Source organism: Thermobia domestica, chromosome 12 (assembly GCF_964235325.1).
Source record: "Thermobia domestica chromosome 12, izTheDome1.hap1.1, whole genome shotgun sequence".
Lineage (NCBI taxonomy): Eukaryota > Metazoa > Arthropoda > Insecta > Zygentoma > Lepismatidae > Thermobia > Thermobia domestica.
This window is the reverse complement of record NC_137465.1, coordinates 178,076,395-178,092,827: the sequence shown is the minus strand read 5'-3', so window position 1 is coordinate 178,092,827 and position 16,433 is coordinate 178,076,395. Positions and strand designations below refer to the sequence as shown.

The 16,433-nt window shown below is 38.7% G+C and overlaps 1 protein-coding gene across 1 annotated transcript in view; it reads left to right on the top strand.

Moving 5' to 3' along the window:
• The window catches only part of LOC145666867 (CDK2-associated and cullin domain-containing protein 1-like), a 38,454-nt gene that overhangs the window by 5,885 nt on the left and 16,136 nt on the right, over positions 1-16,433 (top strand). The window lies entirely within an intron of this gene.

Genomic DNA, 16,433 nt, shown 5'->3' with positions numbered 1-16,433 from the left:
TATGAAAATTGGTACTCTGCCTAATTGTGAATCTCGGTGGTGATAGTCACCTGGTGCAGAAACGCCTTGTTTACCCGCTATGTATAATAAATATTCCAACAGTGATCCCCCAAAAGCGCCTGAGAAAAGCAAAAAATGAAAATTGTATGCAGATATCTTGACACCTATGGGAGGAGATATGTGACCAAGAACACGGCAGTAGTGCCATCTCAACGCACTTATAGTTATTTAAACAGAAAATATTTTATGGCATTAAATGTGACAGAAAATAAACAAAAGGTGTGTTATCTGTGTTGCCAAATAAAGGAGATATGAGGCTCTAAAGTTGAGAAATTATGGAGTCCGTGCAGATAAACGAATAAATGTACAACAACTACAACAAAACTGCAGAAGGAACAAATGTGCAGTAGGGTCTAAATTACAACATGACAACATCCAGTGACTTACGGGTTTGATACAGGATTCATCCCAAAAAAGGTAACATGTTAGAGTTGCCGAAGAAAAAAAATAATAATGCGGGAACATGAACAGCAAGTCTTCCTATAGCGCAGCTATTCCAATGATGTTTGTGTGGAATTGATATCTCAAAGCGTCTCCGTGAGCTAGAAAACGAACTGTCTTGGGGTTGCATAAAATCCTGTATGCCTTCCAAACCACAGAAACGACGTAACGCCTGAAAAGCTGTGACACGAAAGATAACAAATCTGTGGCAGGAAAGTACGTCTATCTATTCGCAAAGATTAATGACCTGTAATAGGTGTCAGTCGATAGTGTAGGAAACGTTAGCATGTGAGACAACGATGAAGATAAAACCACAGCATTCAGGTTGCCAGTAGTGTACAGGTGCAAAATATTTTAACATAATACACCAATACATGCAACAGAAAAGCTACAGATAGTATGGCAAAATACGTACATTTCTTGCCCTAGTCGCACTCTTGATATTTCGTATCAAGAAGCCCTTTGGTCACTGGTGGTTGTGCATGCTGTGGTTTATTCCCTTCTGTACACATGTTGCTTTTACAGTCTTGTTGTTGTTATACATTTATACATTTGTCAACATTGATAACACGCCTTTTATTTTCTTTCACGTTTTATCCCAATTGCTTAATGCCATAAAATGGTATATGTTGTGTTTAAAAAAAAACTTTGTGTTGGGATGGCAACACTTGTGTGACACTACTGCTGTGTTCTTGGTCACTTGTCCTCCTCCAGTAGGTATCAGGGTACCTGCATACACTTTTCATTTTCTGCCTTTTCCTGGAGTTTTTGGGGTATTACTCAGCACAGCCTCACCCGGTTACTGCTTGGTATATGTATTATACCTAGCGGGTAAACAAAGCATTCCCGCACTGAATGACTATCACCACGATGATTAGCAACCCACAATTAGTCAGGGTACCAATTCTCATCAATATCTAGCTGCCACGGTTCGCACACGTCCCTTGTAAGGCAACTTTGAACGCCACAATTCAATTCTACTTACTGCGACACTTAGATCCTGTCTCATCATTCAATTGTTGTCTCATCTAGAAACAGAAGCTCCAGTATCGTTACGTTTCCAGACGAGTTCAAACGAGATTGAATAATTATCTCATACCCAGCCGCTGGTTACGGGATACGGACAAAATCTCGCGGCCGAAACCTCGCCACCCAAACCATCGCGTGGCCAAAACCTCGCCGCGAATGAAACTTTTCTTTAAAATTTACCCAATGAGTTTCTTAATATGCAATTCCACATTACAAATAATAATAATAATATACAAAACATTGTGTGCGTGGGCTTTCTCGGGTTATTCCCGTTTCCTCCCACTTTCTTTATTCGATCATTTCCTTCATCCTGGTCATCTACGTCTCCTTTAACCTACAGGACATAATCAAGAGACGTCGTAAAAACTCATATATTATTTCATACTTTCATAAATATTATTAGATTTTTGCTAAAATTTTAAGTTTTTCGATGTTCTAAAGTTCACGAAACTAACCCCGTTAGTTGTTATTACTTTCCTTATGCAGACTTTCTTTCCCTATAACCAGTTTAAAAACATCCTGTCGCCCTACCTTCACATTGAAATCATCTAATAGAGAAATAGAATTTTCATATGGTATCGCGGGACTTGGTCAAATACCCGTGATACTTCTTCTGAAACAGCGTCTTTTATACCGTCATCCTTATCATCTCTTGGAACGTTTACATTTTGGTCAGGCGATATTTTGGGGCGCGAGGTTTTGGAAGACGTGGTTTTGGCAAGGCGAGGTTTTGGGCCGGCGAGATTTTCGCCCGCGACGTTTGGGGCGGCGAGATTTTGGGCCGCGAGGTTTTGTACCCAAACCGGTGTATGGGTAGCGTGCCTGGCTGCCACACGGCATTTGAGTAGGTCGAACTTGGCACGAAACCTGCTCCGACTTCTAAGGTTTTTCCTCAGTCTCGCTGGGTGCATGCCAGGATAGTCCCTTCTCTCAGGCCAGGGCCGATGTGACCTTGGAGTAGAGATATCTCCTTGTGTCACTTCCTTGCACAGATAAATAATTAGTTTTTCGGCTGGTGAGCATCATTATTCCTTTGCAGGTATCGGCTCGGCTCGTAAAGTTGTCTCATCTCATTTTGTTGAATGATTGTCTAGTGTAGTGTATGAGTTTTCCAAACGAGACGAAACACGAAAATATTCTGATATTCTGGTCTCGTGAGCAATGCTACTTATGTCATTGGAAAGAGAATTAAAAATGTAGGAGCCAACTATTTGAGATGTACCATTCCAACATTCGTCTAATGGGCGACAATGGCATACCATTCTTCTTTCTTTGACAAATGAATTACATCAAGAGAATGCAAGTCATGCAAGGGGTACCAGTGCACATCATCTACTTGTTAAATAAATGAAAGAACATGAAAAGCGTACTTTTTCGAAAAACACTGTTACGCAATTTAATGGGAGGCTGAATTCACCTCAATGTCGCCAGACACGACAACGCTTAAAATGTAGTAATGTCCTGACCGAGGTTTGAACGTTGGTAATTGTGAGAATGAGTCATTTCACTTACGAGTCCTACAAGCTATGAACACTGTTCTCACGGTAAGAAGGATTATGCAATACGAGTGCGTGAGAATATCACACACAATATCAACTTGGTGTCCAAAAATATTCCCAACCTTAATAAATGTCGTTATGAAGAAAGTACATGGAAAATAGTCATAGTGGCGAAAACTATAAGTTGGTAACTATTTTTAGGGAAACAAAAAAAAAAAAATGAGTTTGCTGCTACGAAGCACTTTGTCCAGACGATAAGCGTTGTATTGGAAAACAATAAGTCCTTTGTTCTACCGTGAGAAATGATAAAAGCAACTGAGGAACACCTGCAGAAAGAGTTGAATTTCTCACCAGCAAGCAAAATAGCTTTTCTTTTCTATGAGTAAAATGATGATTTCGTTGCATGAATAAAAGTTAAAAAAAAAAAAAAAAAAGAAAAAGAAAAAGAAATACACTGTTCGTCCAAAAACGTAAATTTTGTGGTCAGGCTGACGGTCACAACCATGACCGCATGAATAGCCTGTATCGTAGTCAGACGCGTTATCGACTGAGGTACGACGAGCTGTATAGGAACTGAGAAGTAGTCGAAATGAAATAAAGAAATGAAGAAAGGAAAAGGAAATGCCTGAATTGGGACATAGTAACTGTTTGAATGTGCGTTATTTGATGGGAAATTCTGTTGAAGCTAAACAGAAGCAGGAGCGGAGGAAACCGTCAAATATTGCGGAAAGCGCAGCTGAGCGATTTTCGTAAATGAGCATAGTGCCATGATACGCCTGTTTCCCCCGAGTGGCAGTGTCTTACGTAATCAAGCACGAGCAACACGCCACTCATCTTTTACTTCCTGTTTAGTTCTGTTTGTGCCGTTGTGTGCTGCACAATGGTATGTTGAATTGGCGTCTGTGTGTATGAAGAATGGTGACTATGTATTTACCTGCAAACAAAGCGGAAATTTCTCTTCTTCACGCATCCGGTTTGAATATACGTGCGTCTGCGAAACAGTTTCATCACAGCTCCCATTGTCATCACATACAATGATTGACAAGTTATTGATACGCTTCAAGGATACTGGCAATGTCTTGGACCGCTATCGCTGTGGCAGACCGCAATCCGTAGCCGACGATGGCACACACTTTGACATTTTGGCTAAAGTTACGTGAATTCCAACGCGATCGATACGAAAGGTGGCCCAAATGAGTAATACTAGCCGAATGTCTGTCCAAAGAATTCTGCGCAAGCATCATTTTCATTCCTTCAAGGTACATTTTGTGCAGGAGTTGCATGGACATGATGCTGACCGATGACGTAAATTCTATGATTGTTTACACGCACACAACATAAAAGACAACCTTACGACTAACATTGTGTTTTCCGAATGTTACATTTCATCTTAATGGAACTATTAACAGACATAACTACGTGTATTGGGCAGACAGCAACCCTCATGTTGCTGAAATTTCCCATAATCCAGTTGACCCTCGTATAAATGTGTGGTGTGCAATTCACGGTAATGTTCTGGTGCGTTTTGTGTTCCTAGAGGGGTGATTAACTGGTGAAACCTATCAAAACCTGCTACAAGCAATACTGGAATCTTATTTGGACAACTTGCCTCACACAAACCGCCAGCACTTTTATTGCCAACACAATGGTGTGCCACCGCACTTCAGTGTCAATCTTCGACAATGGTTGGATGCAGGAGTTTGTAGACATCGAATCAGTCGTCCAGGTCTGGTGAAATGGCCTGATTTAAAGCTGCTTGATATTTCTTTCTGTGGGGCCACTTAAAATCCGTTGTTTACAGGGATCGCCCGCGTACAATTGCTGCTCTAAGACACAATATTCGCGAGGTCTACGCTGCTATTACCGCTGAGACTCTGCAACGGGTTAGGGCCAGTTTGCGACATTATATGGCAATTTGTGAACAAGATGGACACCTCTTCGAATATCTTCTACGCTGAGCACAGTTGCTGCATTGTTTTACCTGTTTCAGGATCTTTCAACAGGTAGGTGACTTGAAGTGAATGGGTTAGGTTAGATGTGGCATTCCAGGTGTGAGTGTCGTAGTCCTTTCTCCTCATATCATGGATTGTGAAAGGAAGGATGGTATGCCATTGTCGCCCATCAAACGAATGCTGGGATGGTTCATCTCAAATAGCTGGTTCTACATTTTTAATCCCTTTCCAATGACGTAAGTAGTATTTGTCACGAGACGAGAATATTTTCGTTGTCTCGTCTCATTTCGAAAACTCATACACGACACTAGACAATCATCCAACGAAATGAAATGAGACAACCAGTTTACGAGCCGACACGAGACCTGAGAAGGAATAATGATGCTCACCAGAAGAGAAACTTTATTTATTTGTTTATTTGCTCAAGAAAATGACACAAGGAGAGACTGAGCCTCCACTCCGAGGTCACATCGGCACTCTAGGTGAGTCTAGGACTGGAGAAGGGAGCGGCTCTCGGCTGAGAGAAGGGACCATCCCGACATGCACCCGGGGCGACTGAGCAAAACCAGGAAAAACCTTATTCAGGATGTCCTTCGAAGCAGGGTTCGTGCCCACGTTTGGGCTGCCCAAATGCCGTGTGGCAGGCAGACACGCTACTTCTACACCAGCGGCTGGATACGAGATAATGAATCAATCTCGTTTGAACTCGTCTGGAAACGTGACATACTGGCGCTTCTGTTTCTAGACGAGTCAACAATTAAATAATGACACAGGATCTAAGTGCCGCAATAAGTAGAATTGAATTGTATCGTTCAAAGTTGTCTTAGTACCAAGCAGAATACGTTCGTAAGGAGTTTATAGCTTAAAAGTTGTTATTTCTGTTTTAAATAACTCTCATGGTCACAGTACCCGTTTAACTTGTATTACGATAACTCATGTTTATCGACTTTTCACTGGTTTTTGAGTTTTGGCACTTAGACCCTTTCTAATTTTATTTAATTGTCCTATTGTCTCATCTCGTTGACATCACGAAGCAATTAATACCAGTTTGCCGTGAATAAATTCAATTCAACTTCTTTTTCGTATCTGTCCCCTCCCCTTCTAATGGTGACGCCACTGAATTGGATTGACGTTGCGTGTGATCCTTCTTCATATCCTTCACTGTGGCCGTCCCTTCTATTCTCCTTGGTCCAGGATACTTCAAACCACATGCATTTACCTTAATTGTTGTCCAACGATGACGTGGCAACGTTGCATTTTTCTTTAACATTGGGCGCTATACCAGTGTAGAGCCTAAACGGTTGGTTCAATTCCGAAAATTCCAACATTTTAGATTGAAAACACACACTTTCCAACAACATTGCTCTCTTATCATTTTTTCGTATCTTCAATACTTACCGAGATAGTTTATGTAAACGGACTTATGGGACACCCTGTTTATATATATAACGCGTTCTTTCTTTCTGCTATCAATATACTTCATATGTAGGGTGGTTATGATTAAACTTTTGCTGCATAACGGAATATAGACAGGAAACCATTTTGAAGGTTCTAGAATACAGATCCCCCCATCTAGTTTTTTTTTTTTTTTTTCCTTTCTGTACCAAAGTTTAACATTTAATTCACATAGTATTGCCGAGCGAGCGTAGCGAGTGAAGACGGGTTAGAGCTCCGCAGGGCATGTTGTTTTCTATCTTTGTTACAGCTCAGTGGGAAGGGGGACCTGTGTTCTAGAACCTTGCCGAAACTATTGACAGTAGGGATGGAATATTCACAATTTACTCTATCGAATTTCCATGGTAGCTTCTGCGAAGAATAGTGTTCATCTAGAGAACATTCTGTGTTCTCATCTAGCCCATTCATGGAGATGCTTCTTACAGCGCCGGAACTTTTTAGTTTAATATCCCACGGATATGTGTCAATTTCTTCCTTTAAACAAGCACCTATCGCATTGTACAAATTCAGCAAATATTTGGAAAAGTTTCCCTGGAATAACCTATTTATTGTTTCTCTTCTCCGTACTCGAATCAGTGTCCGCGTAGTTTCATATCCATCCGTTGAAGTTTTCCTCTAGGGTCAGTTAATTAGCACAAGCATAACTACAATTTCCTTTTTACAGACGACTGGTTTTGTAATTATCCGACCGATTTTCAAAGTATATTTACCTTATGTAAATCTATGTTGCCACCACCGCTGATCTATCAGACCACCAGCATTATCGATTATCTTCGGACATCGCAATTTCCACTAAAACAAACCATGTTGGGGCGCAGGCATAGAAATTCTATCCCATTTCTCCCTGCAGGTTTTCTCTAGGATGGTGAAGGCTATGTTGTAGACGTGGCTTCAACAGTCCAAATTCGCAAAAACCCATTGGATGCTGTCATGGCCATTACACGAATGTAATTAAAGGGAATAACATGAATTCCCATTCCTTCATTTCGTGCCTGATACTTGTTGGCATTGTACAAACGAAAAATATCTTTTTGATAGGACTAATTAGCCACAAATGCTATACATCTGCCGACTCACTCACGAAGACTCCTGATAAGTATACGTTGTACTGATCTTTACATATTTGGTAATATAATTGTAAAGAGTCATTTCAGAAGAACAAAAAAATATACAGTTGTACAATCCGCGGCAAAAAACCTGCAACATGAGCATATAAGTTTATTGTGAAATACCGAAGTCTTTTGCTCCAAAATAAGTGTGCACGGGAGGAGGTCGAGGTTTATCCTGGCGTGATTCGTTCCACTTAGACATTGTGTTCATTTTCTGTGCTGCTAGGCATAGTTTCACAATAAACTTACATCCTCATGTTGCAGGTTTTTTGCCGCGGATTGTACAAATGAAACCATTATACAGAATTACATATGAACAATTTCAAAATACTGCAAAGTACAGAAAAACTAATACAAGTAGCTCAAGTGGTAGAGCATTGGCTTCGCATTCGGGAGGTCGTGGGTTCGAATCCCGCTGCCGACCATCCTGACTGAGGTTTTCCAGGGTTTCCCTTAGTCCTACCAGGCAAATGCCGGGATGGTACCTACTAAACAGGCCCTGGCCGATACCTTCCCAAATCCTTTCCATTGTTATTGTTGTTGTTGGATATCCAGTGTAAAATGGCCTCTGAGCTGTATCTGATGATTGTTAAATAAATAAATAAATAAATAATACGAATTATTTCAGTCCACTTTCGTTCTGACCCATTTATACATAAATAGATACCAAAGATACTTCTGATTTCAATAAATGTCTCTCGTTGGGTTTGTATGACCCCCTCCAAAAAAAAGTACGGCACTTCAATGTAGTTTATCAACAGTAAACATTATTAAAACGAAACAATATTTAGAATTTTTCTTTGATTGCAACTGCATAACAATAATAACAAATTATATAAAAATAAAAACACAAAAGAAACATTCATAAACTAATAAGAACAAAAGTTGCTTTTGTAGTATAATATCTTTGAGTACTAAATGGGGAATTTAGGTCTGAATATAATGCGAATAATATACGTGAGTGAAACGTGATAACCCACAAATGTGTTTTCATCAGCATTTTAGGAACACTTACACTTTTACGAACATTTTTCGTTTTTTTGGTTTATTTATTTATTTATTTATTTTTAAACAACTGGTTTAAACCACCTTGGTTTCAACCAGCCAACCCTGGCGAAAACATCGCTGGAATTCTATCGCCGTATGGAACAGGGTATTTAGAATTGCGGCAATTCCCTTCTCTGATATCCCTGTCAAGAGTCCAGATGCCATCCCAATGGACTGTTGTGCTTTGGACTCCTCATCGTCGATGATTCGAGTCCCCACCATCTCCGGCCTGCAGAAAGCCTGAAAAGAGTGAGATGAAATACCCGTGGTCCGATGCGGGCAATAGTCAGTAGAAGTGGTCTGCAAATCGAACACAACTGGTGGTGGAAACATAGCATTTTCTAGATAAGTGGCATTTTCAAATTCAGTGCAATATAAACAAATCAACTTATGTATACATACTATGTAAATTATAAATGACAGATTAGAGCAAAAGTGCTTAATTAGTTAGCGCTATTAATGTGATTGATTAATTGATTATTTGGTAATGCCCTTTTTCAGGATCGACCTACTGCTTGAGGCCACTTTACTACGAAACCTTACCACTATGATTACGTAGAACATTTATTTACAGAAAGCATTTTCAGTACAGCAGATGGCCTTTTGATATTTAAATTATAAAACAAATCATATGAAAGAATAATTGCATACGGAAAAACTACCGCGTAGATTGAAGTGATTAGAGTAGGTATTTTAAAGTTACTATTCGTGGTTAAAATATTTGTATTCCGTGATAAAGAATTGAAATTCAAACAAAGCTGTAAAGTAAGGAGCTCGTAATAAGATAATCCCTGTGTTTTATAGGAAAACAACATTTTTTTTGAATGTGATGACAGATAGGAGTGCTAATATTGAGCTGATACACAGAAATTCCAACTAAGCCTATCGTCTACAACCATGAATAAAATAAGTCAGTCAGTCATGAATGTCATCTTTCTGAGTATTGAATTCAATATAGACATGAACTCATGGTTTGATATCGGAGTTCTTGACCGTACTATCGCAAGAAAGAAATTTCCGAGTGGTTTCAGTTCATGTCAAGTTTGTAGGTACATATTCCAAATATATTTTGAGTATTCTTTGGGAAGATGATTTTTTTTTAATTATTATTATTATTATTGTGAAGGGAGAAAGGCTGAATTTCAACTAACTTATAAAGCAATCCAAGTAGCTTCACAGTCTTAGAAGGAGAATTTGATTTGACTTGTACAGTAAATATGGAATTTTCATAAAGTATAACACCTTTGTCTTTCTCAGAGAAAACATTGATTGTGAGAGAGATTGCTCTCTCTATTAGCAAAATGGACAGAGAAGAGCATGTGATTGGATTTAAGCGCAATTTAAATGCCAATAGTGGAAACGAGGAGTATACTGGAAAAGCAATGTATTCTCGACAAAGAACGAGTCTATTTTGAGGGACTCCGGATAGCTCAGGCATAAAAGCAGAAAAGTAGCCTGGAACCAAAAATGGAATGGAGAGGTAGTCAGTCGGGAGAGAGAAAGCTTGCATGAATACTGAATCTATGAAGAATGAAATGAGTGTGTACAATTTTTCTCTTAGCGTTCCTTTTCAGCACCGAGGCTATATGAGACGTCGACTTACAGTTTAAGGTAAAATCCGAACCACCGTAATGCGTTCATATTTTTCCACCGGGAATCGTCCCTGAGACAACATACACTAAAGGTGCGCGCACTAACCGTTAGACCAGCAGAGAGGACTATGTTCACTGTATCAAAGGCTTTGAGTATACCAAAATTAATTGTACATCAAATTGTTTTGGTATTGATTATATGGCATGGGTGAATAATGCTGATAGGTTAGTAAAACAGGAGCGTCCAGATAAAAGACCATATTAAACACTGTTTGTATGTGGTTTTATTATCCTTCGTTGTTTTCTCGTAGATAACTGATAAAGTGAAAGAAGATCTTCAGATCTATGAGTCGAAACGTTGCTTCTTTGTCCAAACTTAAAGTTGCTTGTTTCCATAAGTTATTGATGAAAATACCAATTTAATAACATAGATAGTGGAAATGTGAGTGAGTTTGATATATTGCGAAGAATAAGGAAAATAGTAGCAATGCTATCAAGATCAGGGACGCGGGTACTAATAAGAAAGGGTTTGTTTGAGGATAGAAGATGAAGTGGTAATTGAAATCAATGGATCAGAAGGGAGGGGCCGAAGATTGCATTCGCCAGTGAAAGTTGAGGAGCCGCGAAAAATCTCTACTGGAACTGGAATACGAGGTTAGAGGTCTTCTGGAATTTCATGTAACATTTCTGGTTTGATTCAGAAGTCGCTTGACATGAGAACAGTGTTTCGTGCTGGCTAGTTACGTGAACCTCGACGACCCAACCTACTTCTTGAAAATTTGTTGTCAAGTTATTCACGGTTACTTATTGCAAAATGAAAAAGGACATCATTTTACATAAAGTTATCGAAGTTGTCCCAGATGGATACAATAGGCTAGATATATTGCAGTAATGATTAGAACCATCTCTGTGTATGTGCTATGAATAACGGCTGAGCCCTCTATCTTGTTCAATGTCATGCCCCACCACATTATGGCCTTCTGTTGAGTGATCGTAGAATCCTCAGGGTCCTAGTATTGACAATTAGAACGGTACCCAAATCATCTCACCTGAAACAGTTTCGTTAGTTGACATGGGAACATTAAAGAACTCGAGCTAGTCTTCATACTAACTAAGCATCATGTTCTGTAGTCCATCCAATGATCATAGTCTTCCGACTATAATTTCTGATCATACAACTTCTAAGGGTGAAGGTTACTTGACGTCTACGTTTAGTATCGCTGAAGATAATAATTTAGGCTATTTGTTTCCAGTGTTAACTTAGACTAATTAATTTCGATTGTAAATATTAAGATAGCATAAAGAAATACCAGTTGGTGTTCAGTGAAACGTCGAGCTCCTGAAAATAACCATTAACCGCAGACTCCACCTCTTCATTATTGACAAATCTTTTACAACCGATGTGTGTGTTTTTCTTTTTTTGTTGTTGTTTGTTTGTTTGTTTAAGTTTGGAAAGAAAATCCGACGAGGCTAAATTTGGTAAATAGGGTGCATGAGGAAACAATTCGAACTTTAGCTCATTGATTTTGGCCATTGTTAACGGATGTGTAACCTGGTGCATTGTCTTCATGAAACAACACTTCCTTTCTCGCCAAATGAGGCTGTTTTTTTTTTTCTTGATTTTATCCCTTTCATGATACTCGTCGTTGATTGCTTTTTCCTTTTTGAAGTATCCCACACGCATTCCAAAAAAACTGATGCCATGATCTTGCCAGTAGATGGAACAGTTTTCGCCTTCTGCCTTCGCCGATTCTTCCCTTTCAGTCCATTGTTTCGACTGTTACTTCGTCTCAGGTGTGAAGAGATGGAACCGTGTATCATCTGTGGTTATGAATCGACGCAAAAACTCCGTTCTATTGGTGTAAAACATCGCCAAACACTTGATTGAAACATCCTCATGATGCTGTTTTTGTTCCGTTGTGAGCAAACGCGACACCTATTTCGTGCACAGCTTTCTTATGTCAAAATTTTCAGTTAATATGCGATATTCGGCAGTTTTTGAAATGCCTATTATGTCTGCTAGGCATGTATGAAATTTTTTGTGCGATTTTATGAGTTTTTTTTTTTTTTTTTTCAAAATTTGGAAATTAAAAACTTAATGCCCATTTGCAGAATCATTTAGTGCCATTTTTTTTTTTTTTTCAGTAGTCTGGGCTTCGGAAAGAAAGCTGTTTGTGCTCCGAGAAAAGCCCTCTTTGAGCAGAATGAAAAACCAGAATCATTTTTTTTTTTTTTTTTTTAATTTATGCACAGTAGAAAATTTTTTGAAATGTTTATATTGATATGACTGAAAAATTAAAGAAAAAAATAGACTTAATTTTTATGATATGCTCCGTTTACAGGGGTTGATTCACCTATATTGAGCCGAATTTGAATATGCCACTTCTCTAGGAAATTCTGTGTTTTCCACCACCGGTTGTGTTCGATCTGCAGGCAACCTCTACTGATTATTGCCCGGCATCGGAGCTTCCATTACAGGAGATTGCGTTGCAGCTAGACCATGTGATTCTCTCGCACTTTTGTTTACAGGCTTTCCATATGTCGGAGGCGGTGCAAATTCGACGATACAACAGGCAGCGCTTGAGGAGTCCGAAAACACAATAGTCAATTAGGGTGACACCAGAACTCTTGACTGGGATGTCAGAGAACGGAATTACCGATTGTCCAGTTTCCTGTTCCATACGGCAATAGAATTCCAGCGATGCTTTCACCGTATGGCTGATGCCTTATTTTAGTGCAGTTCAACCTGGTTCACGTCTTGTTCGCACAATGCTGCGATTTCATGCTGGTACATTTCAGTAAGGACTTGAGTCTGGTAGTATGCAACATTGATTGTGACGTTTCGCTTTACTTTTTGGAGACAAAGTTTGCTCCTGTACGAGAAACCGACCACAGTCATGAAACCTTTTGGAGAACAGTTCTAGCTGCTCGCGCCGGTGTGCTGGGCTCAGGAATTTGTGCCGCATATTTCCGTATAATATAATTCATAGTAGCACTACCGACACGGAAACTACACAGTCGACACACTTTTACGACACCGTGAACTTAGCATTCGAAAGAACTACAATGAACCCCCAGTTCTAGAATCTGTTTAGTTGCGGCAACATCATTGTACACACGACCACATTGCTCTACTACGTGGTTAAAAATATAGTGTTGTTTGCCTCGTGTTAGTCTCACGGCGATAAGTTGCACATGAGTGGTACAGTTGTACATGGACTTTGGCTCAATAGAACTGAATCAACCTCTATGTATATACAGGGCGCGCTTGGTAGCAACATTCGGTACTTCAATCCCAGAGCTCTCTCTCCTTTCAACAGTTTTGTGGCCACCATATTCGGTAGTTCAACATTTGGCAAAATAGCCAGCAGGTTGCTCTGTACTTCAATGGTTTTGAGATTCGGCCGAAGCCAGTACTTTGGTGACTTTGCGTAAGTTGGAGAAAAATGTAATGTGGATGATTTAAAGAAAGAAAGAAAAAAAATAAATAAAATAAAATGATTTTTTTATTCAAGATAATTGAAGTATGCATATATGTATGCACGTACTGTAGCCTGTATACAATACAGTATTCAAGATGAAGCTACAGTAATTGTTTTTAAAGTGTTGTACGTACTGTACATGTACTGTGTGTACAGTATATGATTTTGATTGAAAAATGTGATTCTAAATTTGACGTTTTACGTTTTACCAGTAAATACGTTTTTAAGTACAGTACATACAATAACGCCGTTTTATTACATATTTACACTCAATCTAACCGTCCCACGTTTTTTACAACTATATCCAGTAGTTCAACATTTCCGTTAGTCCAGCATCTTGTTGGCCCCATAAGTGTTGAAGTACCGAGCGCGTCGTGTATAATGTCGTTCCATTAATGGTCTAGATTGCCTTTGTCAAAATTGAGTAGCGGATTAGAAGATAATAAGAGGACTCATACACAATGTATTCGGTTAGCGTCCGTGCCTTTGGCGAGGAAAACTCGGGTTCGATTTCCGGCGGGAGCTCATGTGGTTCGGATTCCACTTAATGAATAGGTCCCGTCTCATAGCCTCACTGCTGAAAGGGACGTTAAACTCAAAATCAACTCAACAACCTATCCGTGTTCATGCAACAAGAATGAAGTACCTTAACCCTATCTATATGATGCTCTGTCTTTCATGTTCCTGCATAAATCTGAAGTAGGGAAACTCCTCACTCTCGTATATCGTCGCATGAGAACCAGAGGAACGTAACTCCAAAAATGTGGTTTTCGTTTTCTTCATGTTTAGTCATAATTTTGAAAGCCCCACTTGGTGTAAATACAACGTAACGCCATCTGTTCTCCTTGTCGATCATCGGTTGTAATGTAGCTCAATTACCATCTTATTAAAAACATCTTTCTAAGAAAATAATATTTTTGTCCTCTCGCCTGTAAACCTACGAAAATGGAGTTACGTTCCCCTGGTTCTCATATGACGATATGTTCTTTCACTCTAGTTGAAATATTCCTTCTCGTCATACCTATACAAGAGTTCAAGTATTAATAAAAAAAAAAAAAAAAAAAAAATCCCTGAAGTCATTCGTATAGTAATTTTTGAATCTGTATAGTGTGTTTTTGAAACAGGTTCCAGATTTCACGGAAAAGGTTATGCCAAATTTAGATCCAACGTTGCACAGTTTTTCAGAAATACCATGCGAAGTGAGTAAAGAAATATATATATTTTTTTTTTGTTTGTTTGTTTCTTTTTGGAGGGGTATTTTTGTAGTCTATTGTAGAATTTCCTTGCAGCCTTCTTCCATTTTCCTAAATTGTAAGCATCGAATCCACTTTTCCTTCCTAAATCAAAGAGAACTGTAAATATTGACTAAGTTCAGATTTTTCGGATATGATGCGTAAAGCTCGTAGAAAGAATTTTTTCTCATGTGGTTTCGCTTTTATTAGATACGTTCGCTTTTATTAGATTTGACTGCTTTGAATCTGTGTGTACAAAATAACCACATTCCATCTCATTTCTATACACTAATGTAAAAAATTGGTTGTTGTGACTGTACATTTTTAGATCGAGAAAATAGACCTATTTCTGTTTCCTCTTCCGACTTAAATTTTATATTTTTATGAATAGAGTTAAATTTCAATGAAATATCTAATAGTGTTTTTGTCCTTACAAATAATCAGGCAATTGTCGACATACCTAAAATACCTTGTAGATTTAAACCTTTCTTTACTCAACATTTTTGTTTCGAAATGATTATGATGATGTTGGCCAATAATGATGACATATGACTGCTCTTAGCGAGACCATCTAGTAAAGTTTCCCATCGAGGGTGAAGTAGCTATTTTAAACGGAATATTCAAGTAGTTCAGTAATTTCGTATATGACAAGATCTGAAGTTTTGTGGGCATGCTGCCATTGGTGGGTACAATAAATACCAAGATCAATTAGGATAGAGTTAAATATATCTGTGATATCAATGGAAGCTAACTTAAGATTTTCAGCGTTGACCAATGGCTTAATGTCGGGAATGGTCTCTATCTTTTTTAATAACGTGTTTAAATTTGGAGGTATTGTCAGTAATAAACATTGTTGACCAACATGCTAACTTGTGTGTGGGAAAACTCTGACCTGAATTAATAAGTCTTAAAGACACTTCATCTTTATGCATCTTTCGTAGGCCAAATATGAAAGGTAGAAACAGCATCCATTTCCGAAGATTTATCTGTGTTCGGGTCAATGATCCATGATTTTCCTAGTGCTGTAGTAACCTTCTTACTGTTGCAATGCTGTATTAACCTTCTTACTAACATGGTTTAGCGGGTTATTGACTGTGGGGAATGAATCTGTTTTGGCAATTTATTCTTATAATCCTCCTTATCTTTGACAGTGAATGCGTTGCCCTTATATGATCTAATGCACCAACTGTTGTTAGAAGATAGGAAGACCCAGAGAGGGTCAAAATTAAATAAATAATAAAGAAACATTCTTTCGGAATAAAAGGTTAGTACTTACTCTAACACTACTGTACCCTTTATCTGTCACGGTGTACGTTGAAAATTTCTCTCTGGGTGTTTACTGGACAGTAAAGTAGATAGATATCTTTGTTTGTCTTGTATTTATAATATTTTTGTGGTCTTATTTTGGACAAATTAGTCCGGTGATTTTGAATCCTTCCTGGCCGGTGATTATGCTTCGTTTTCTTGTGAAGATCTTTTAATTTCTGTACATTTAACATTGAGTTTTTAGATGTATGTGTCCTGGCATAAGTTTT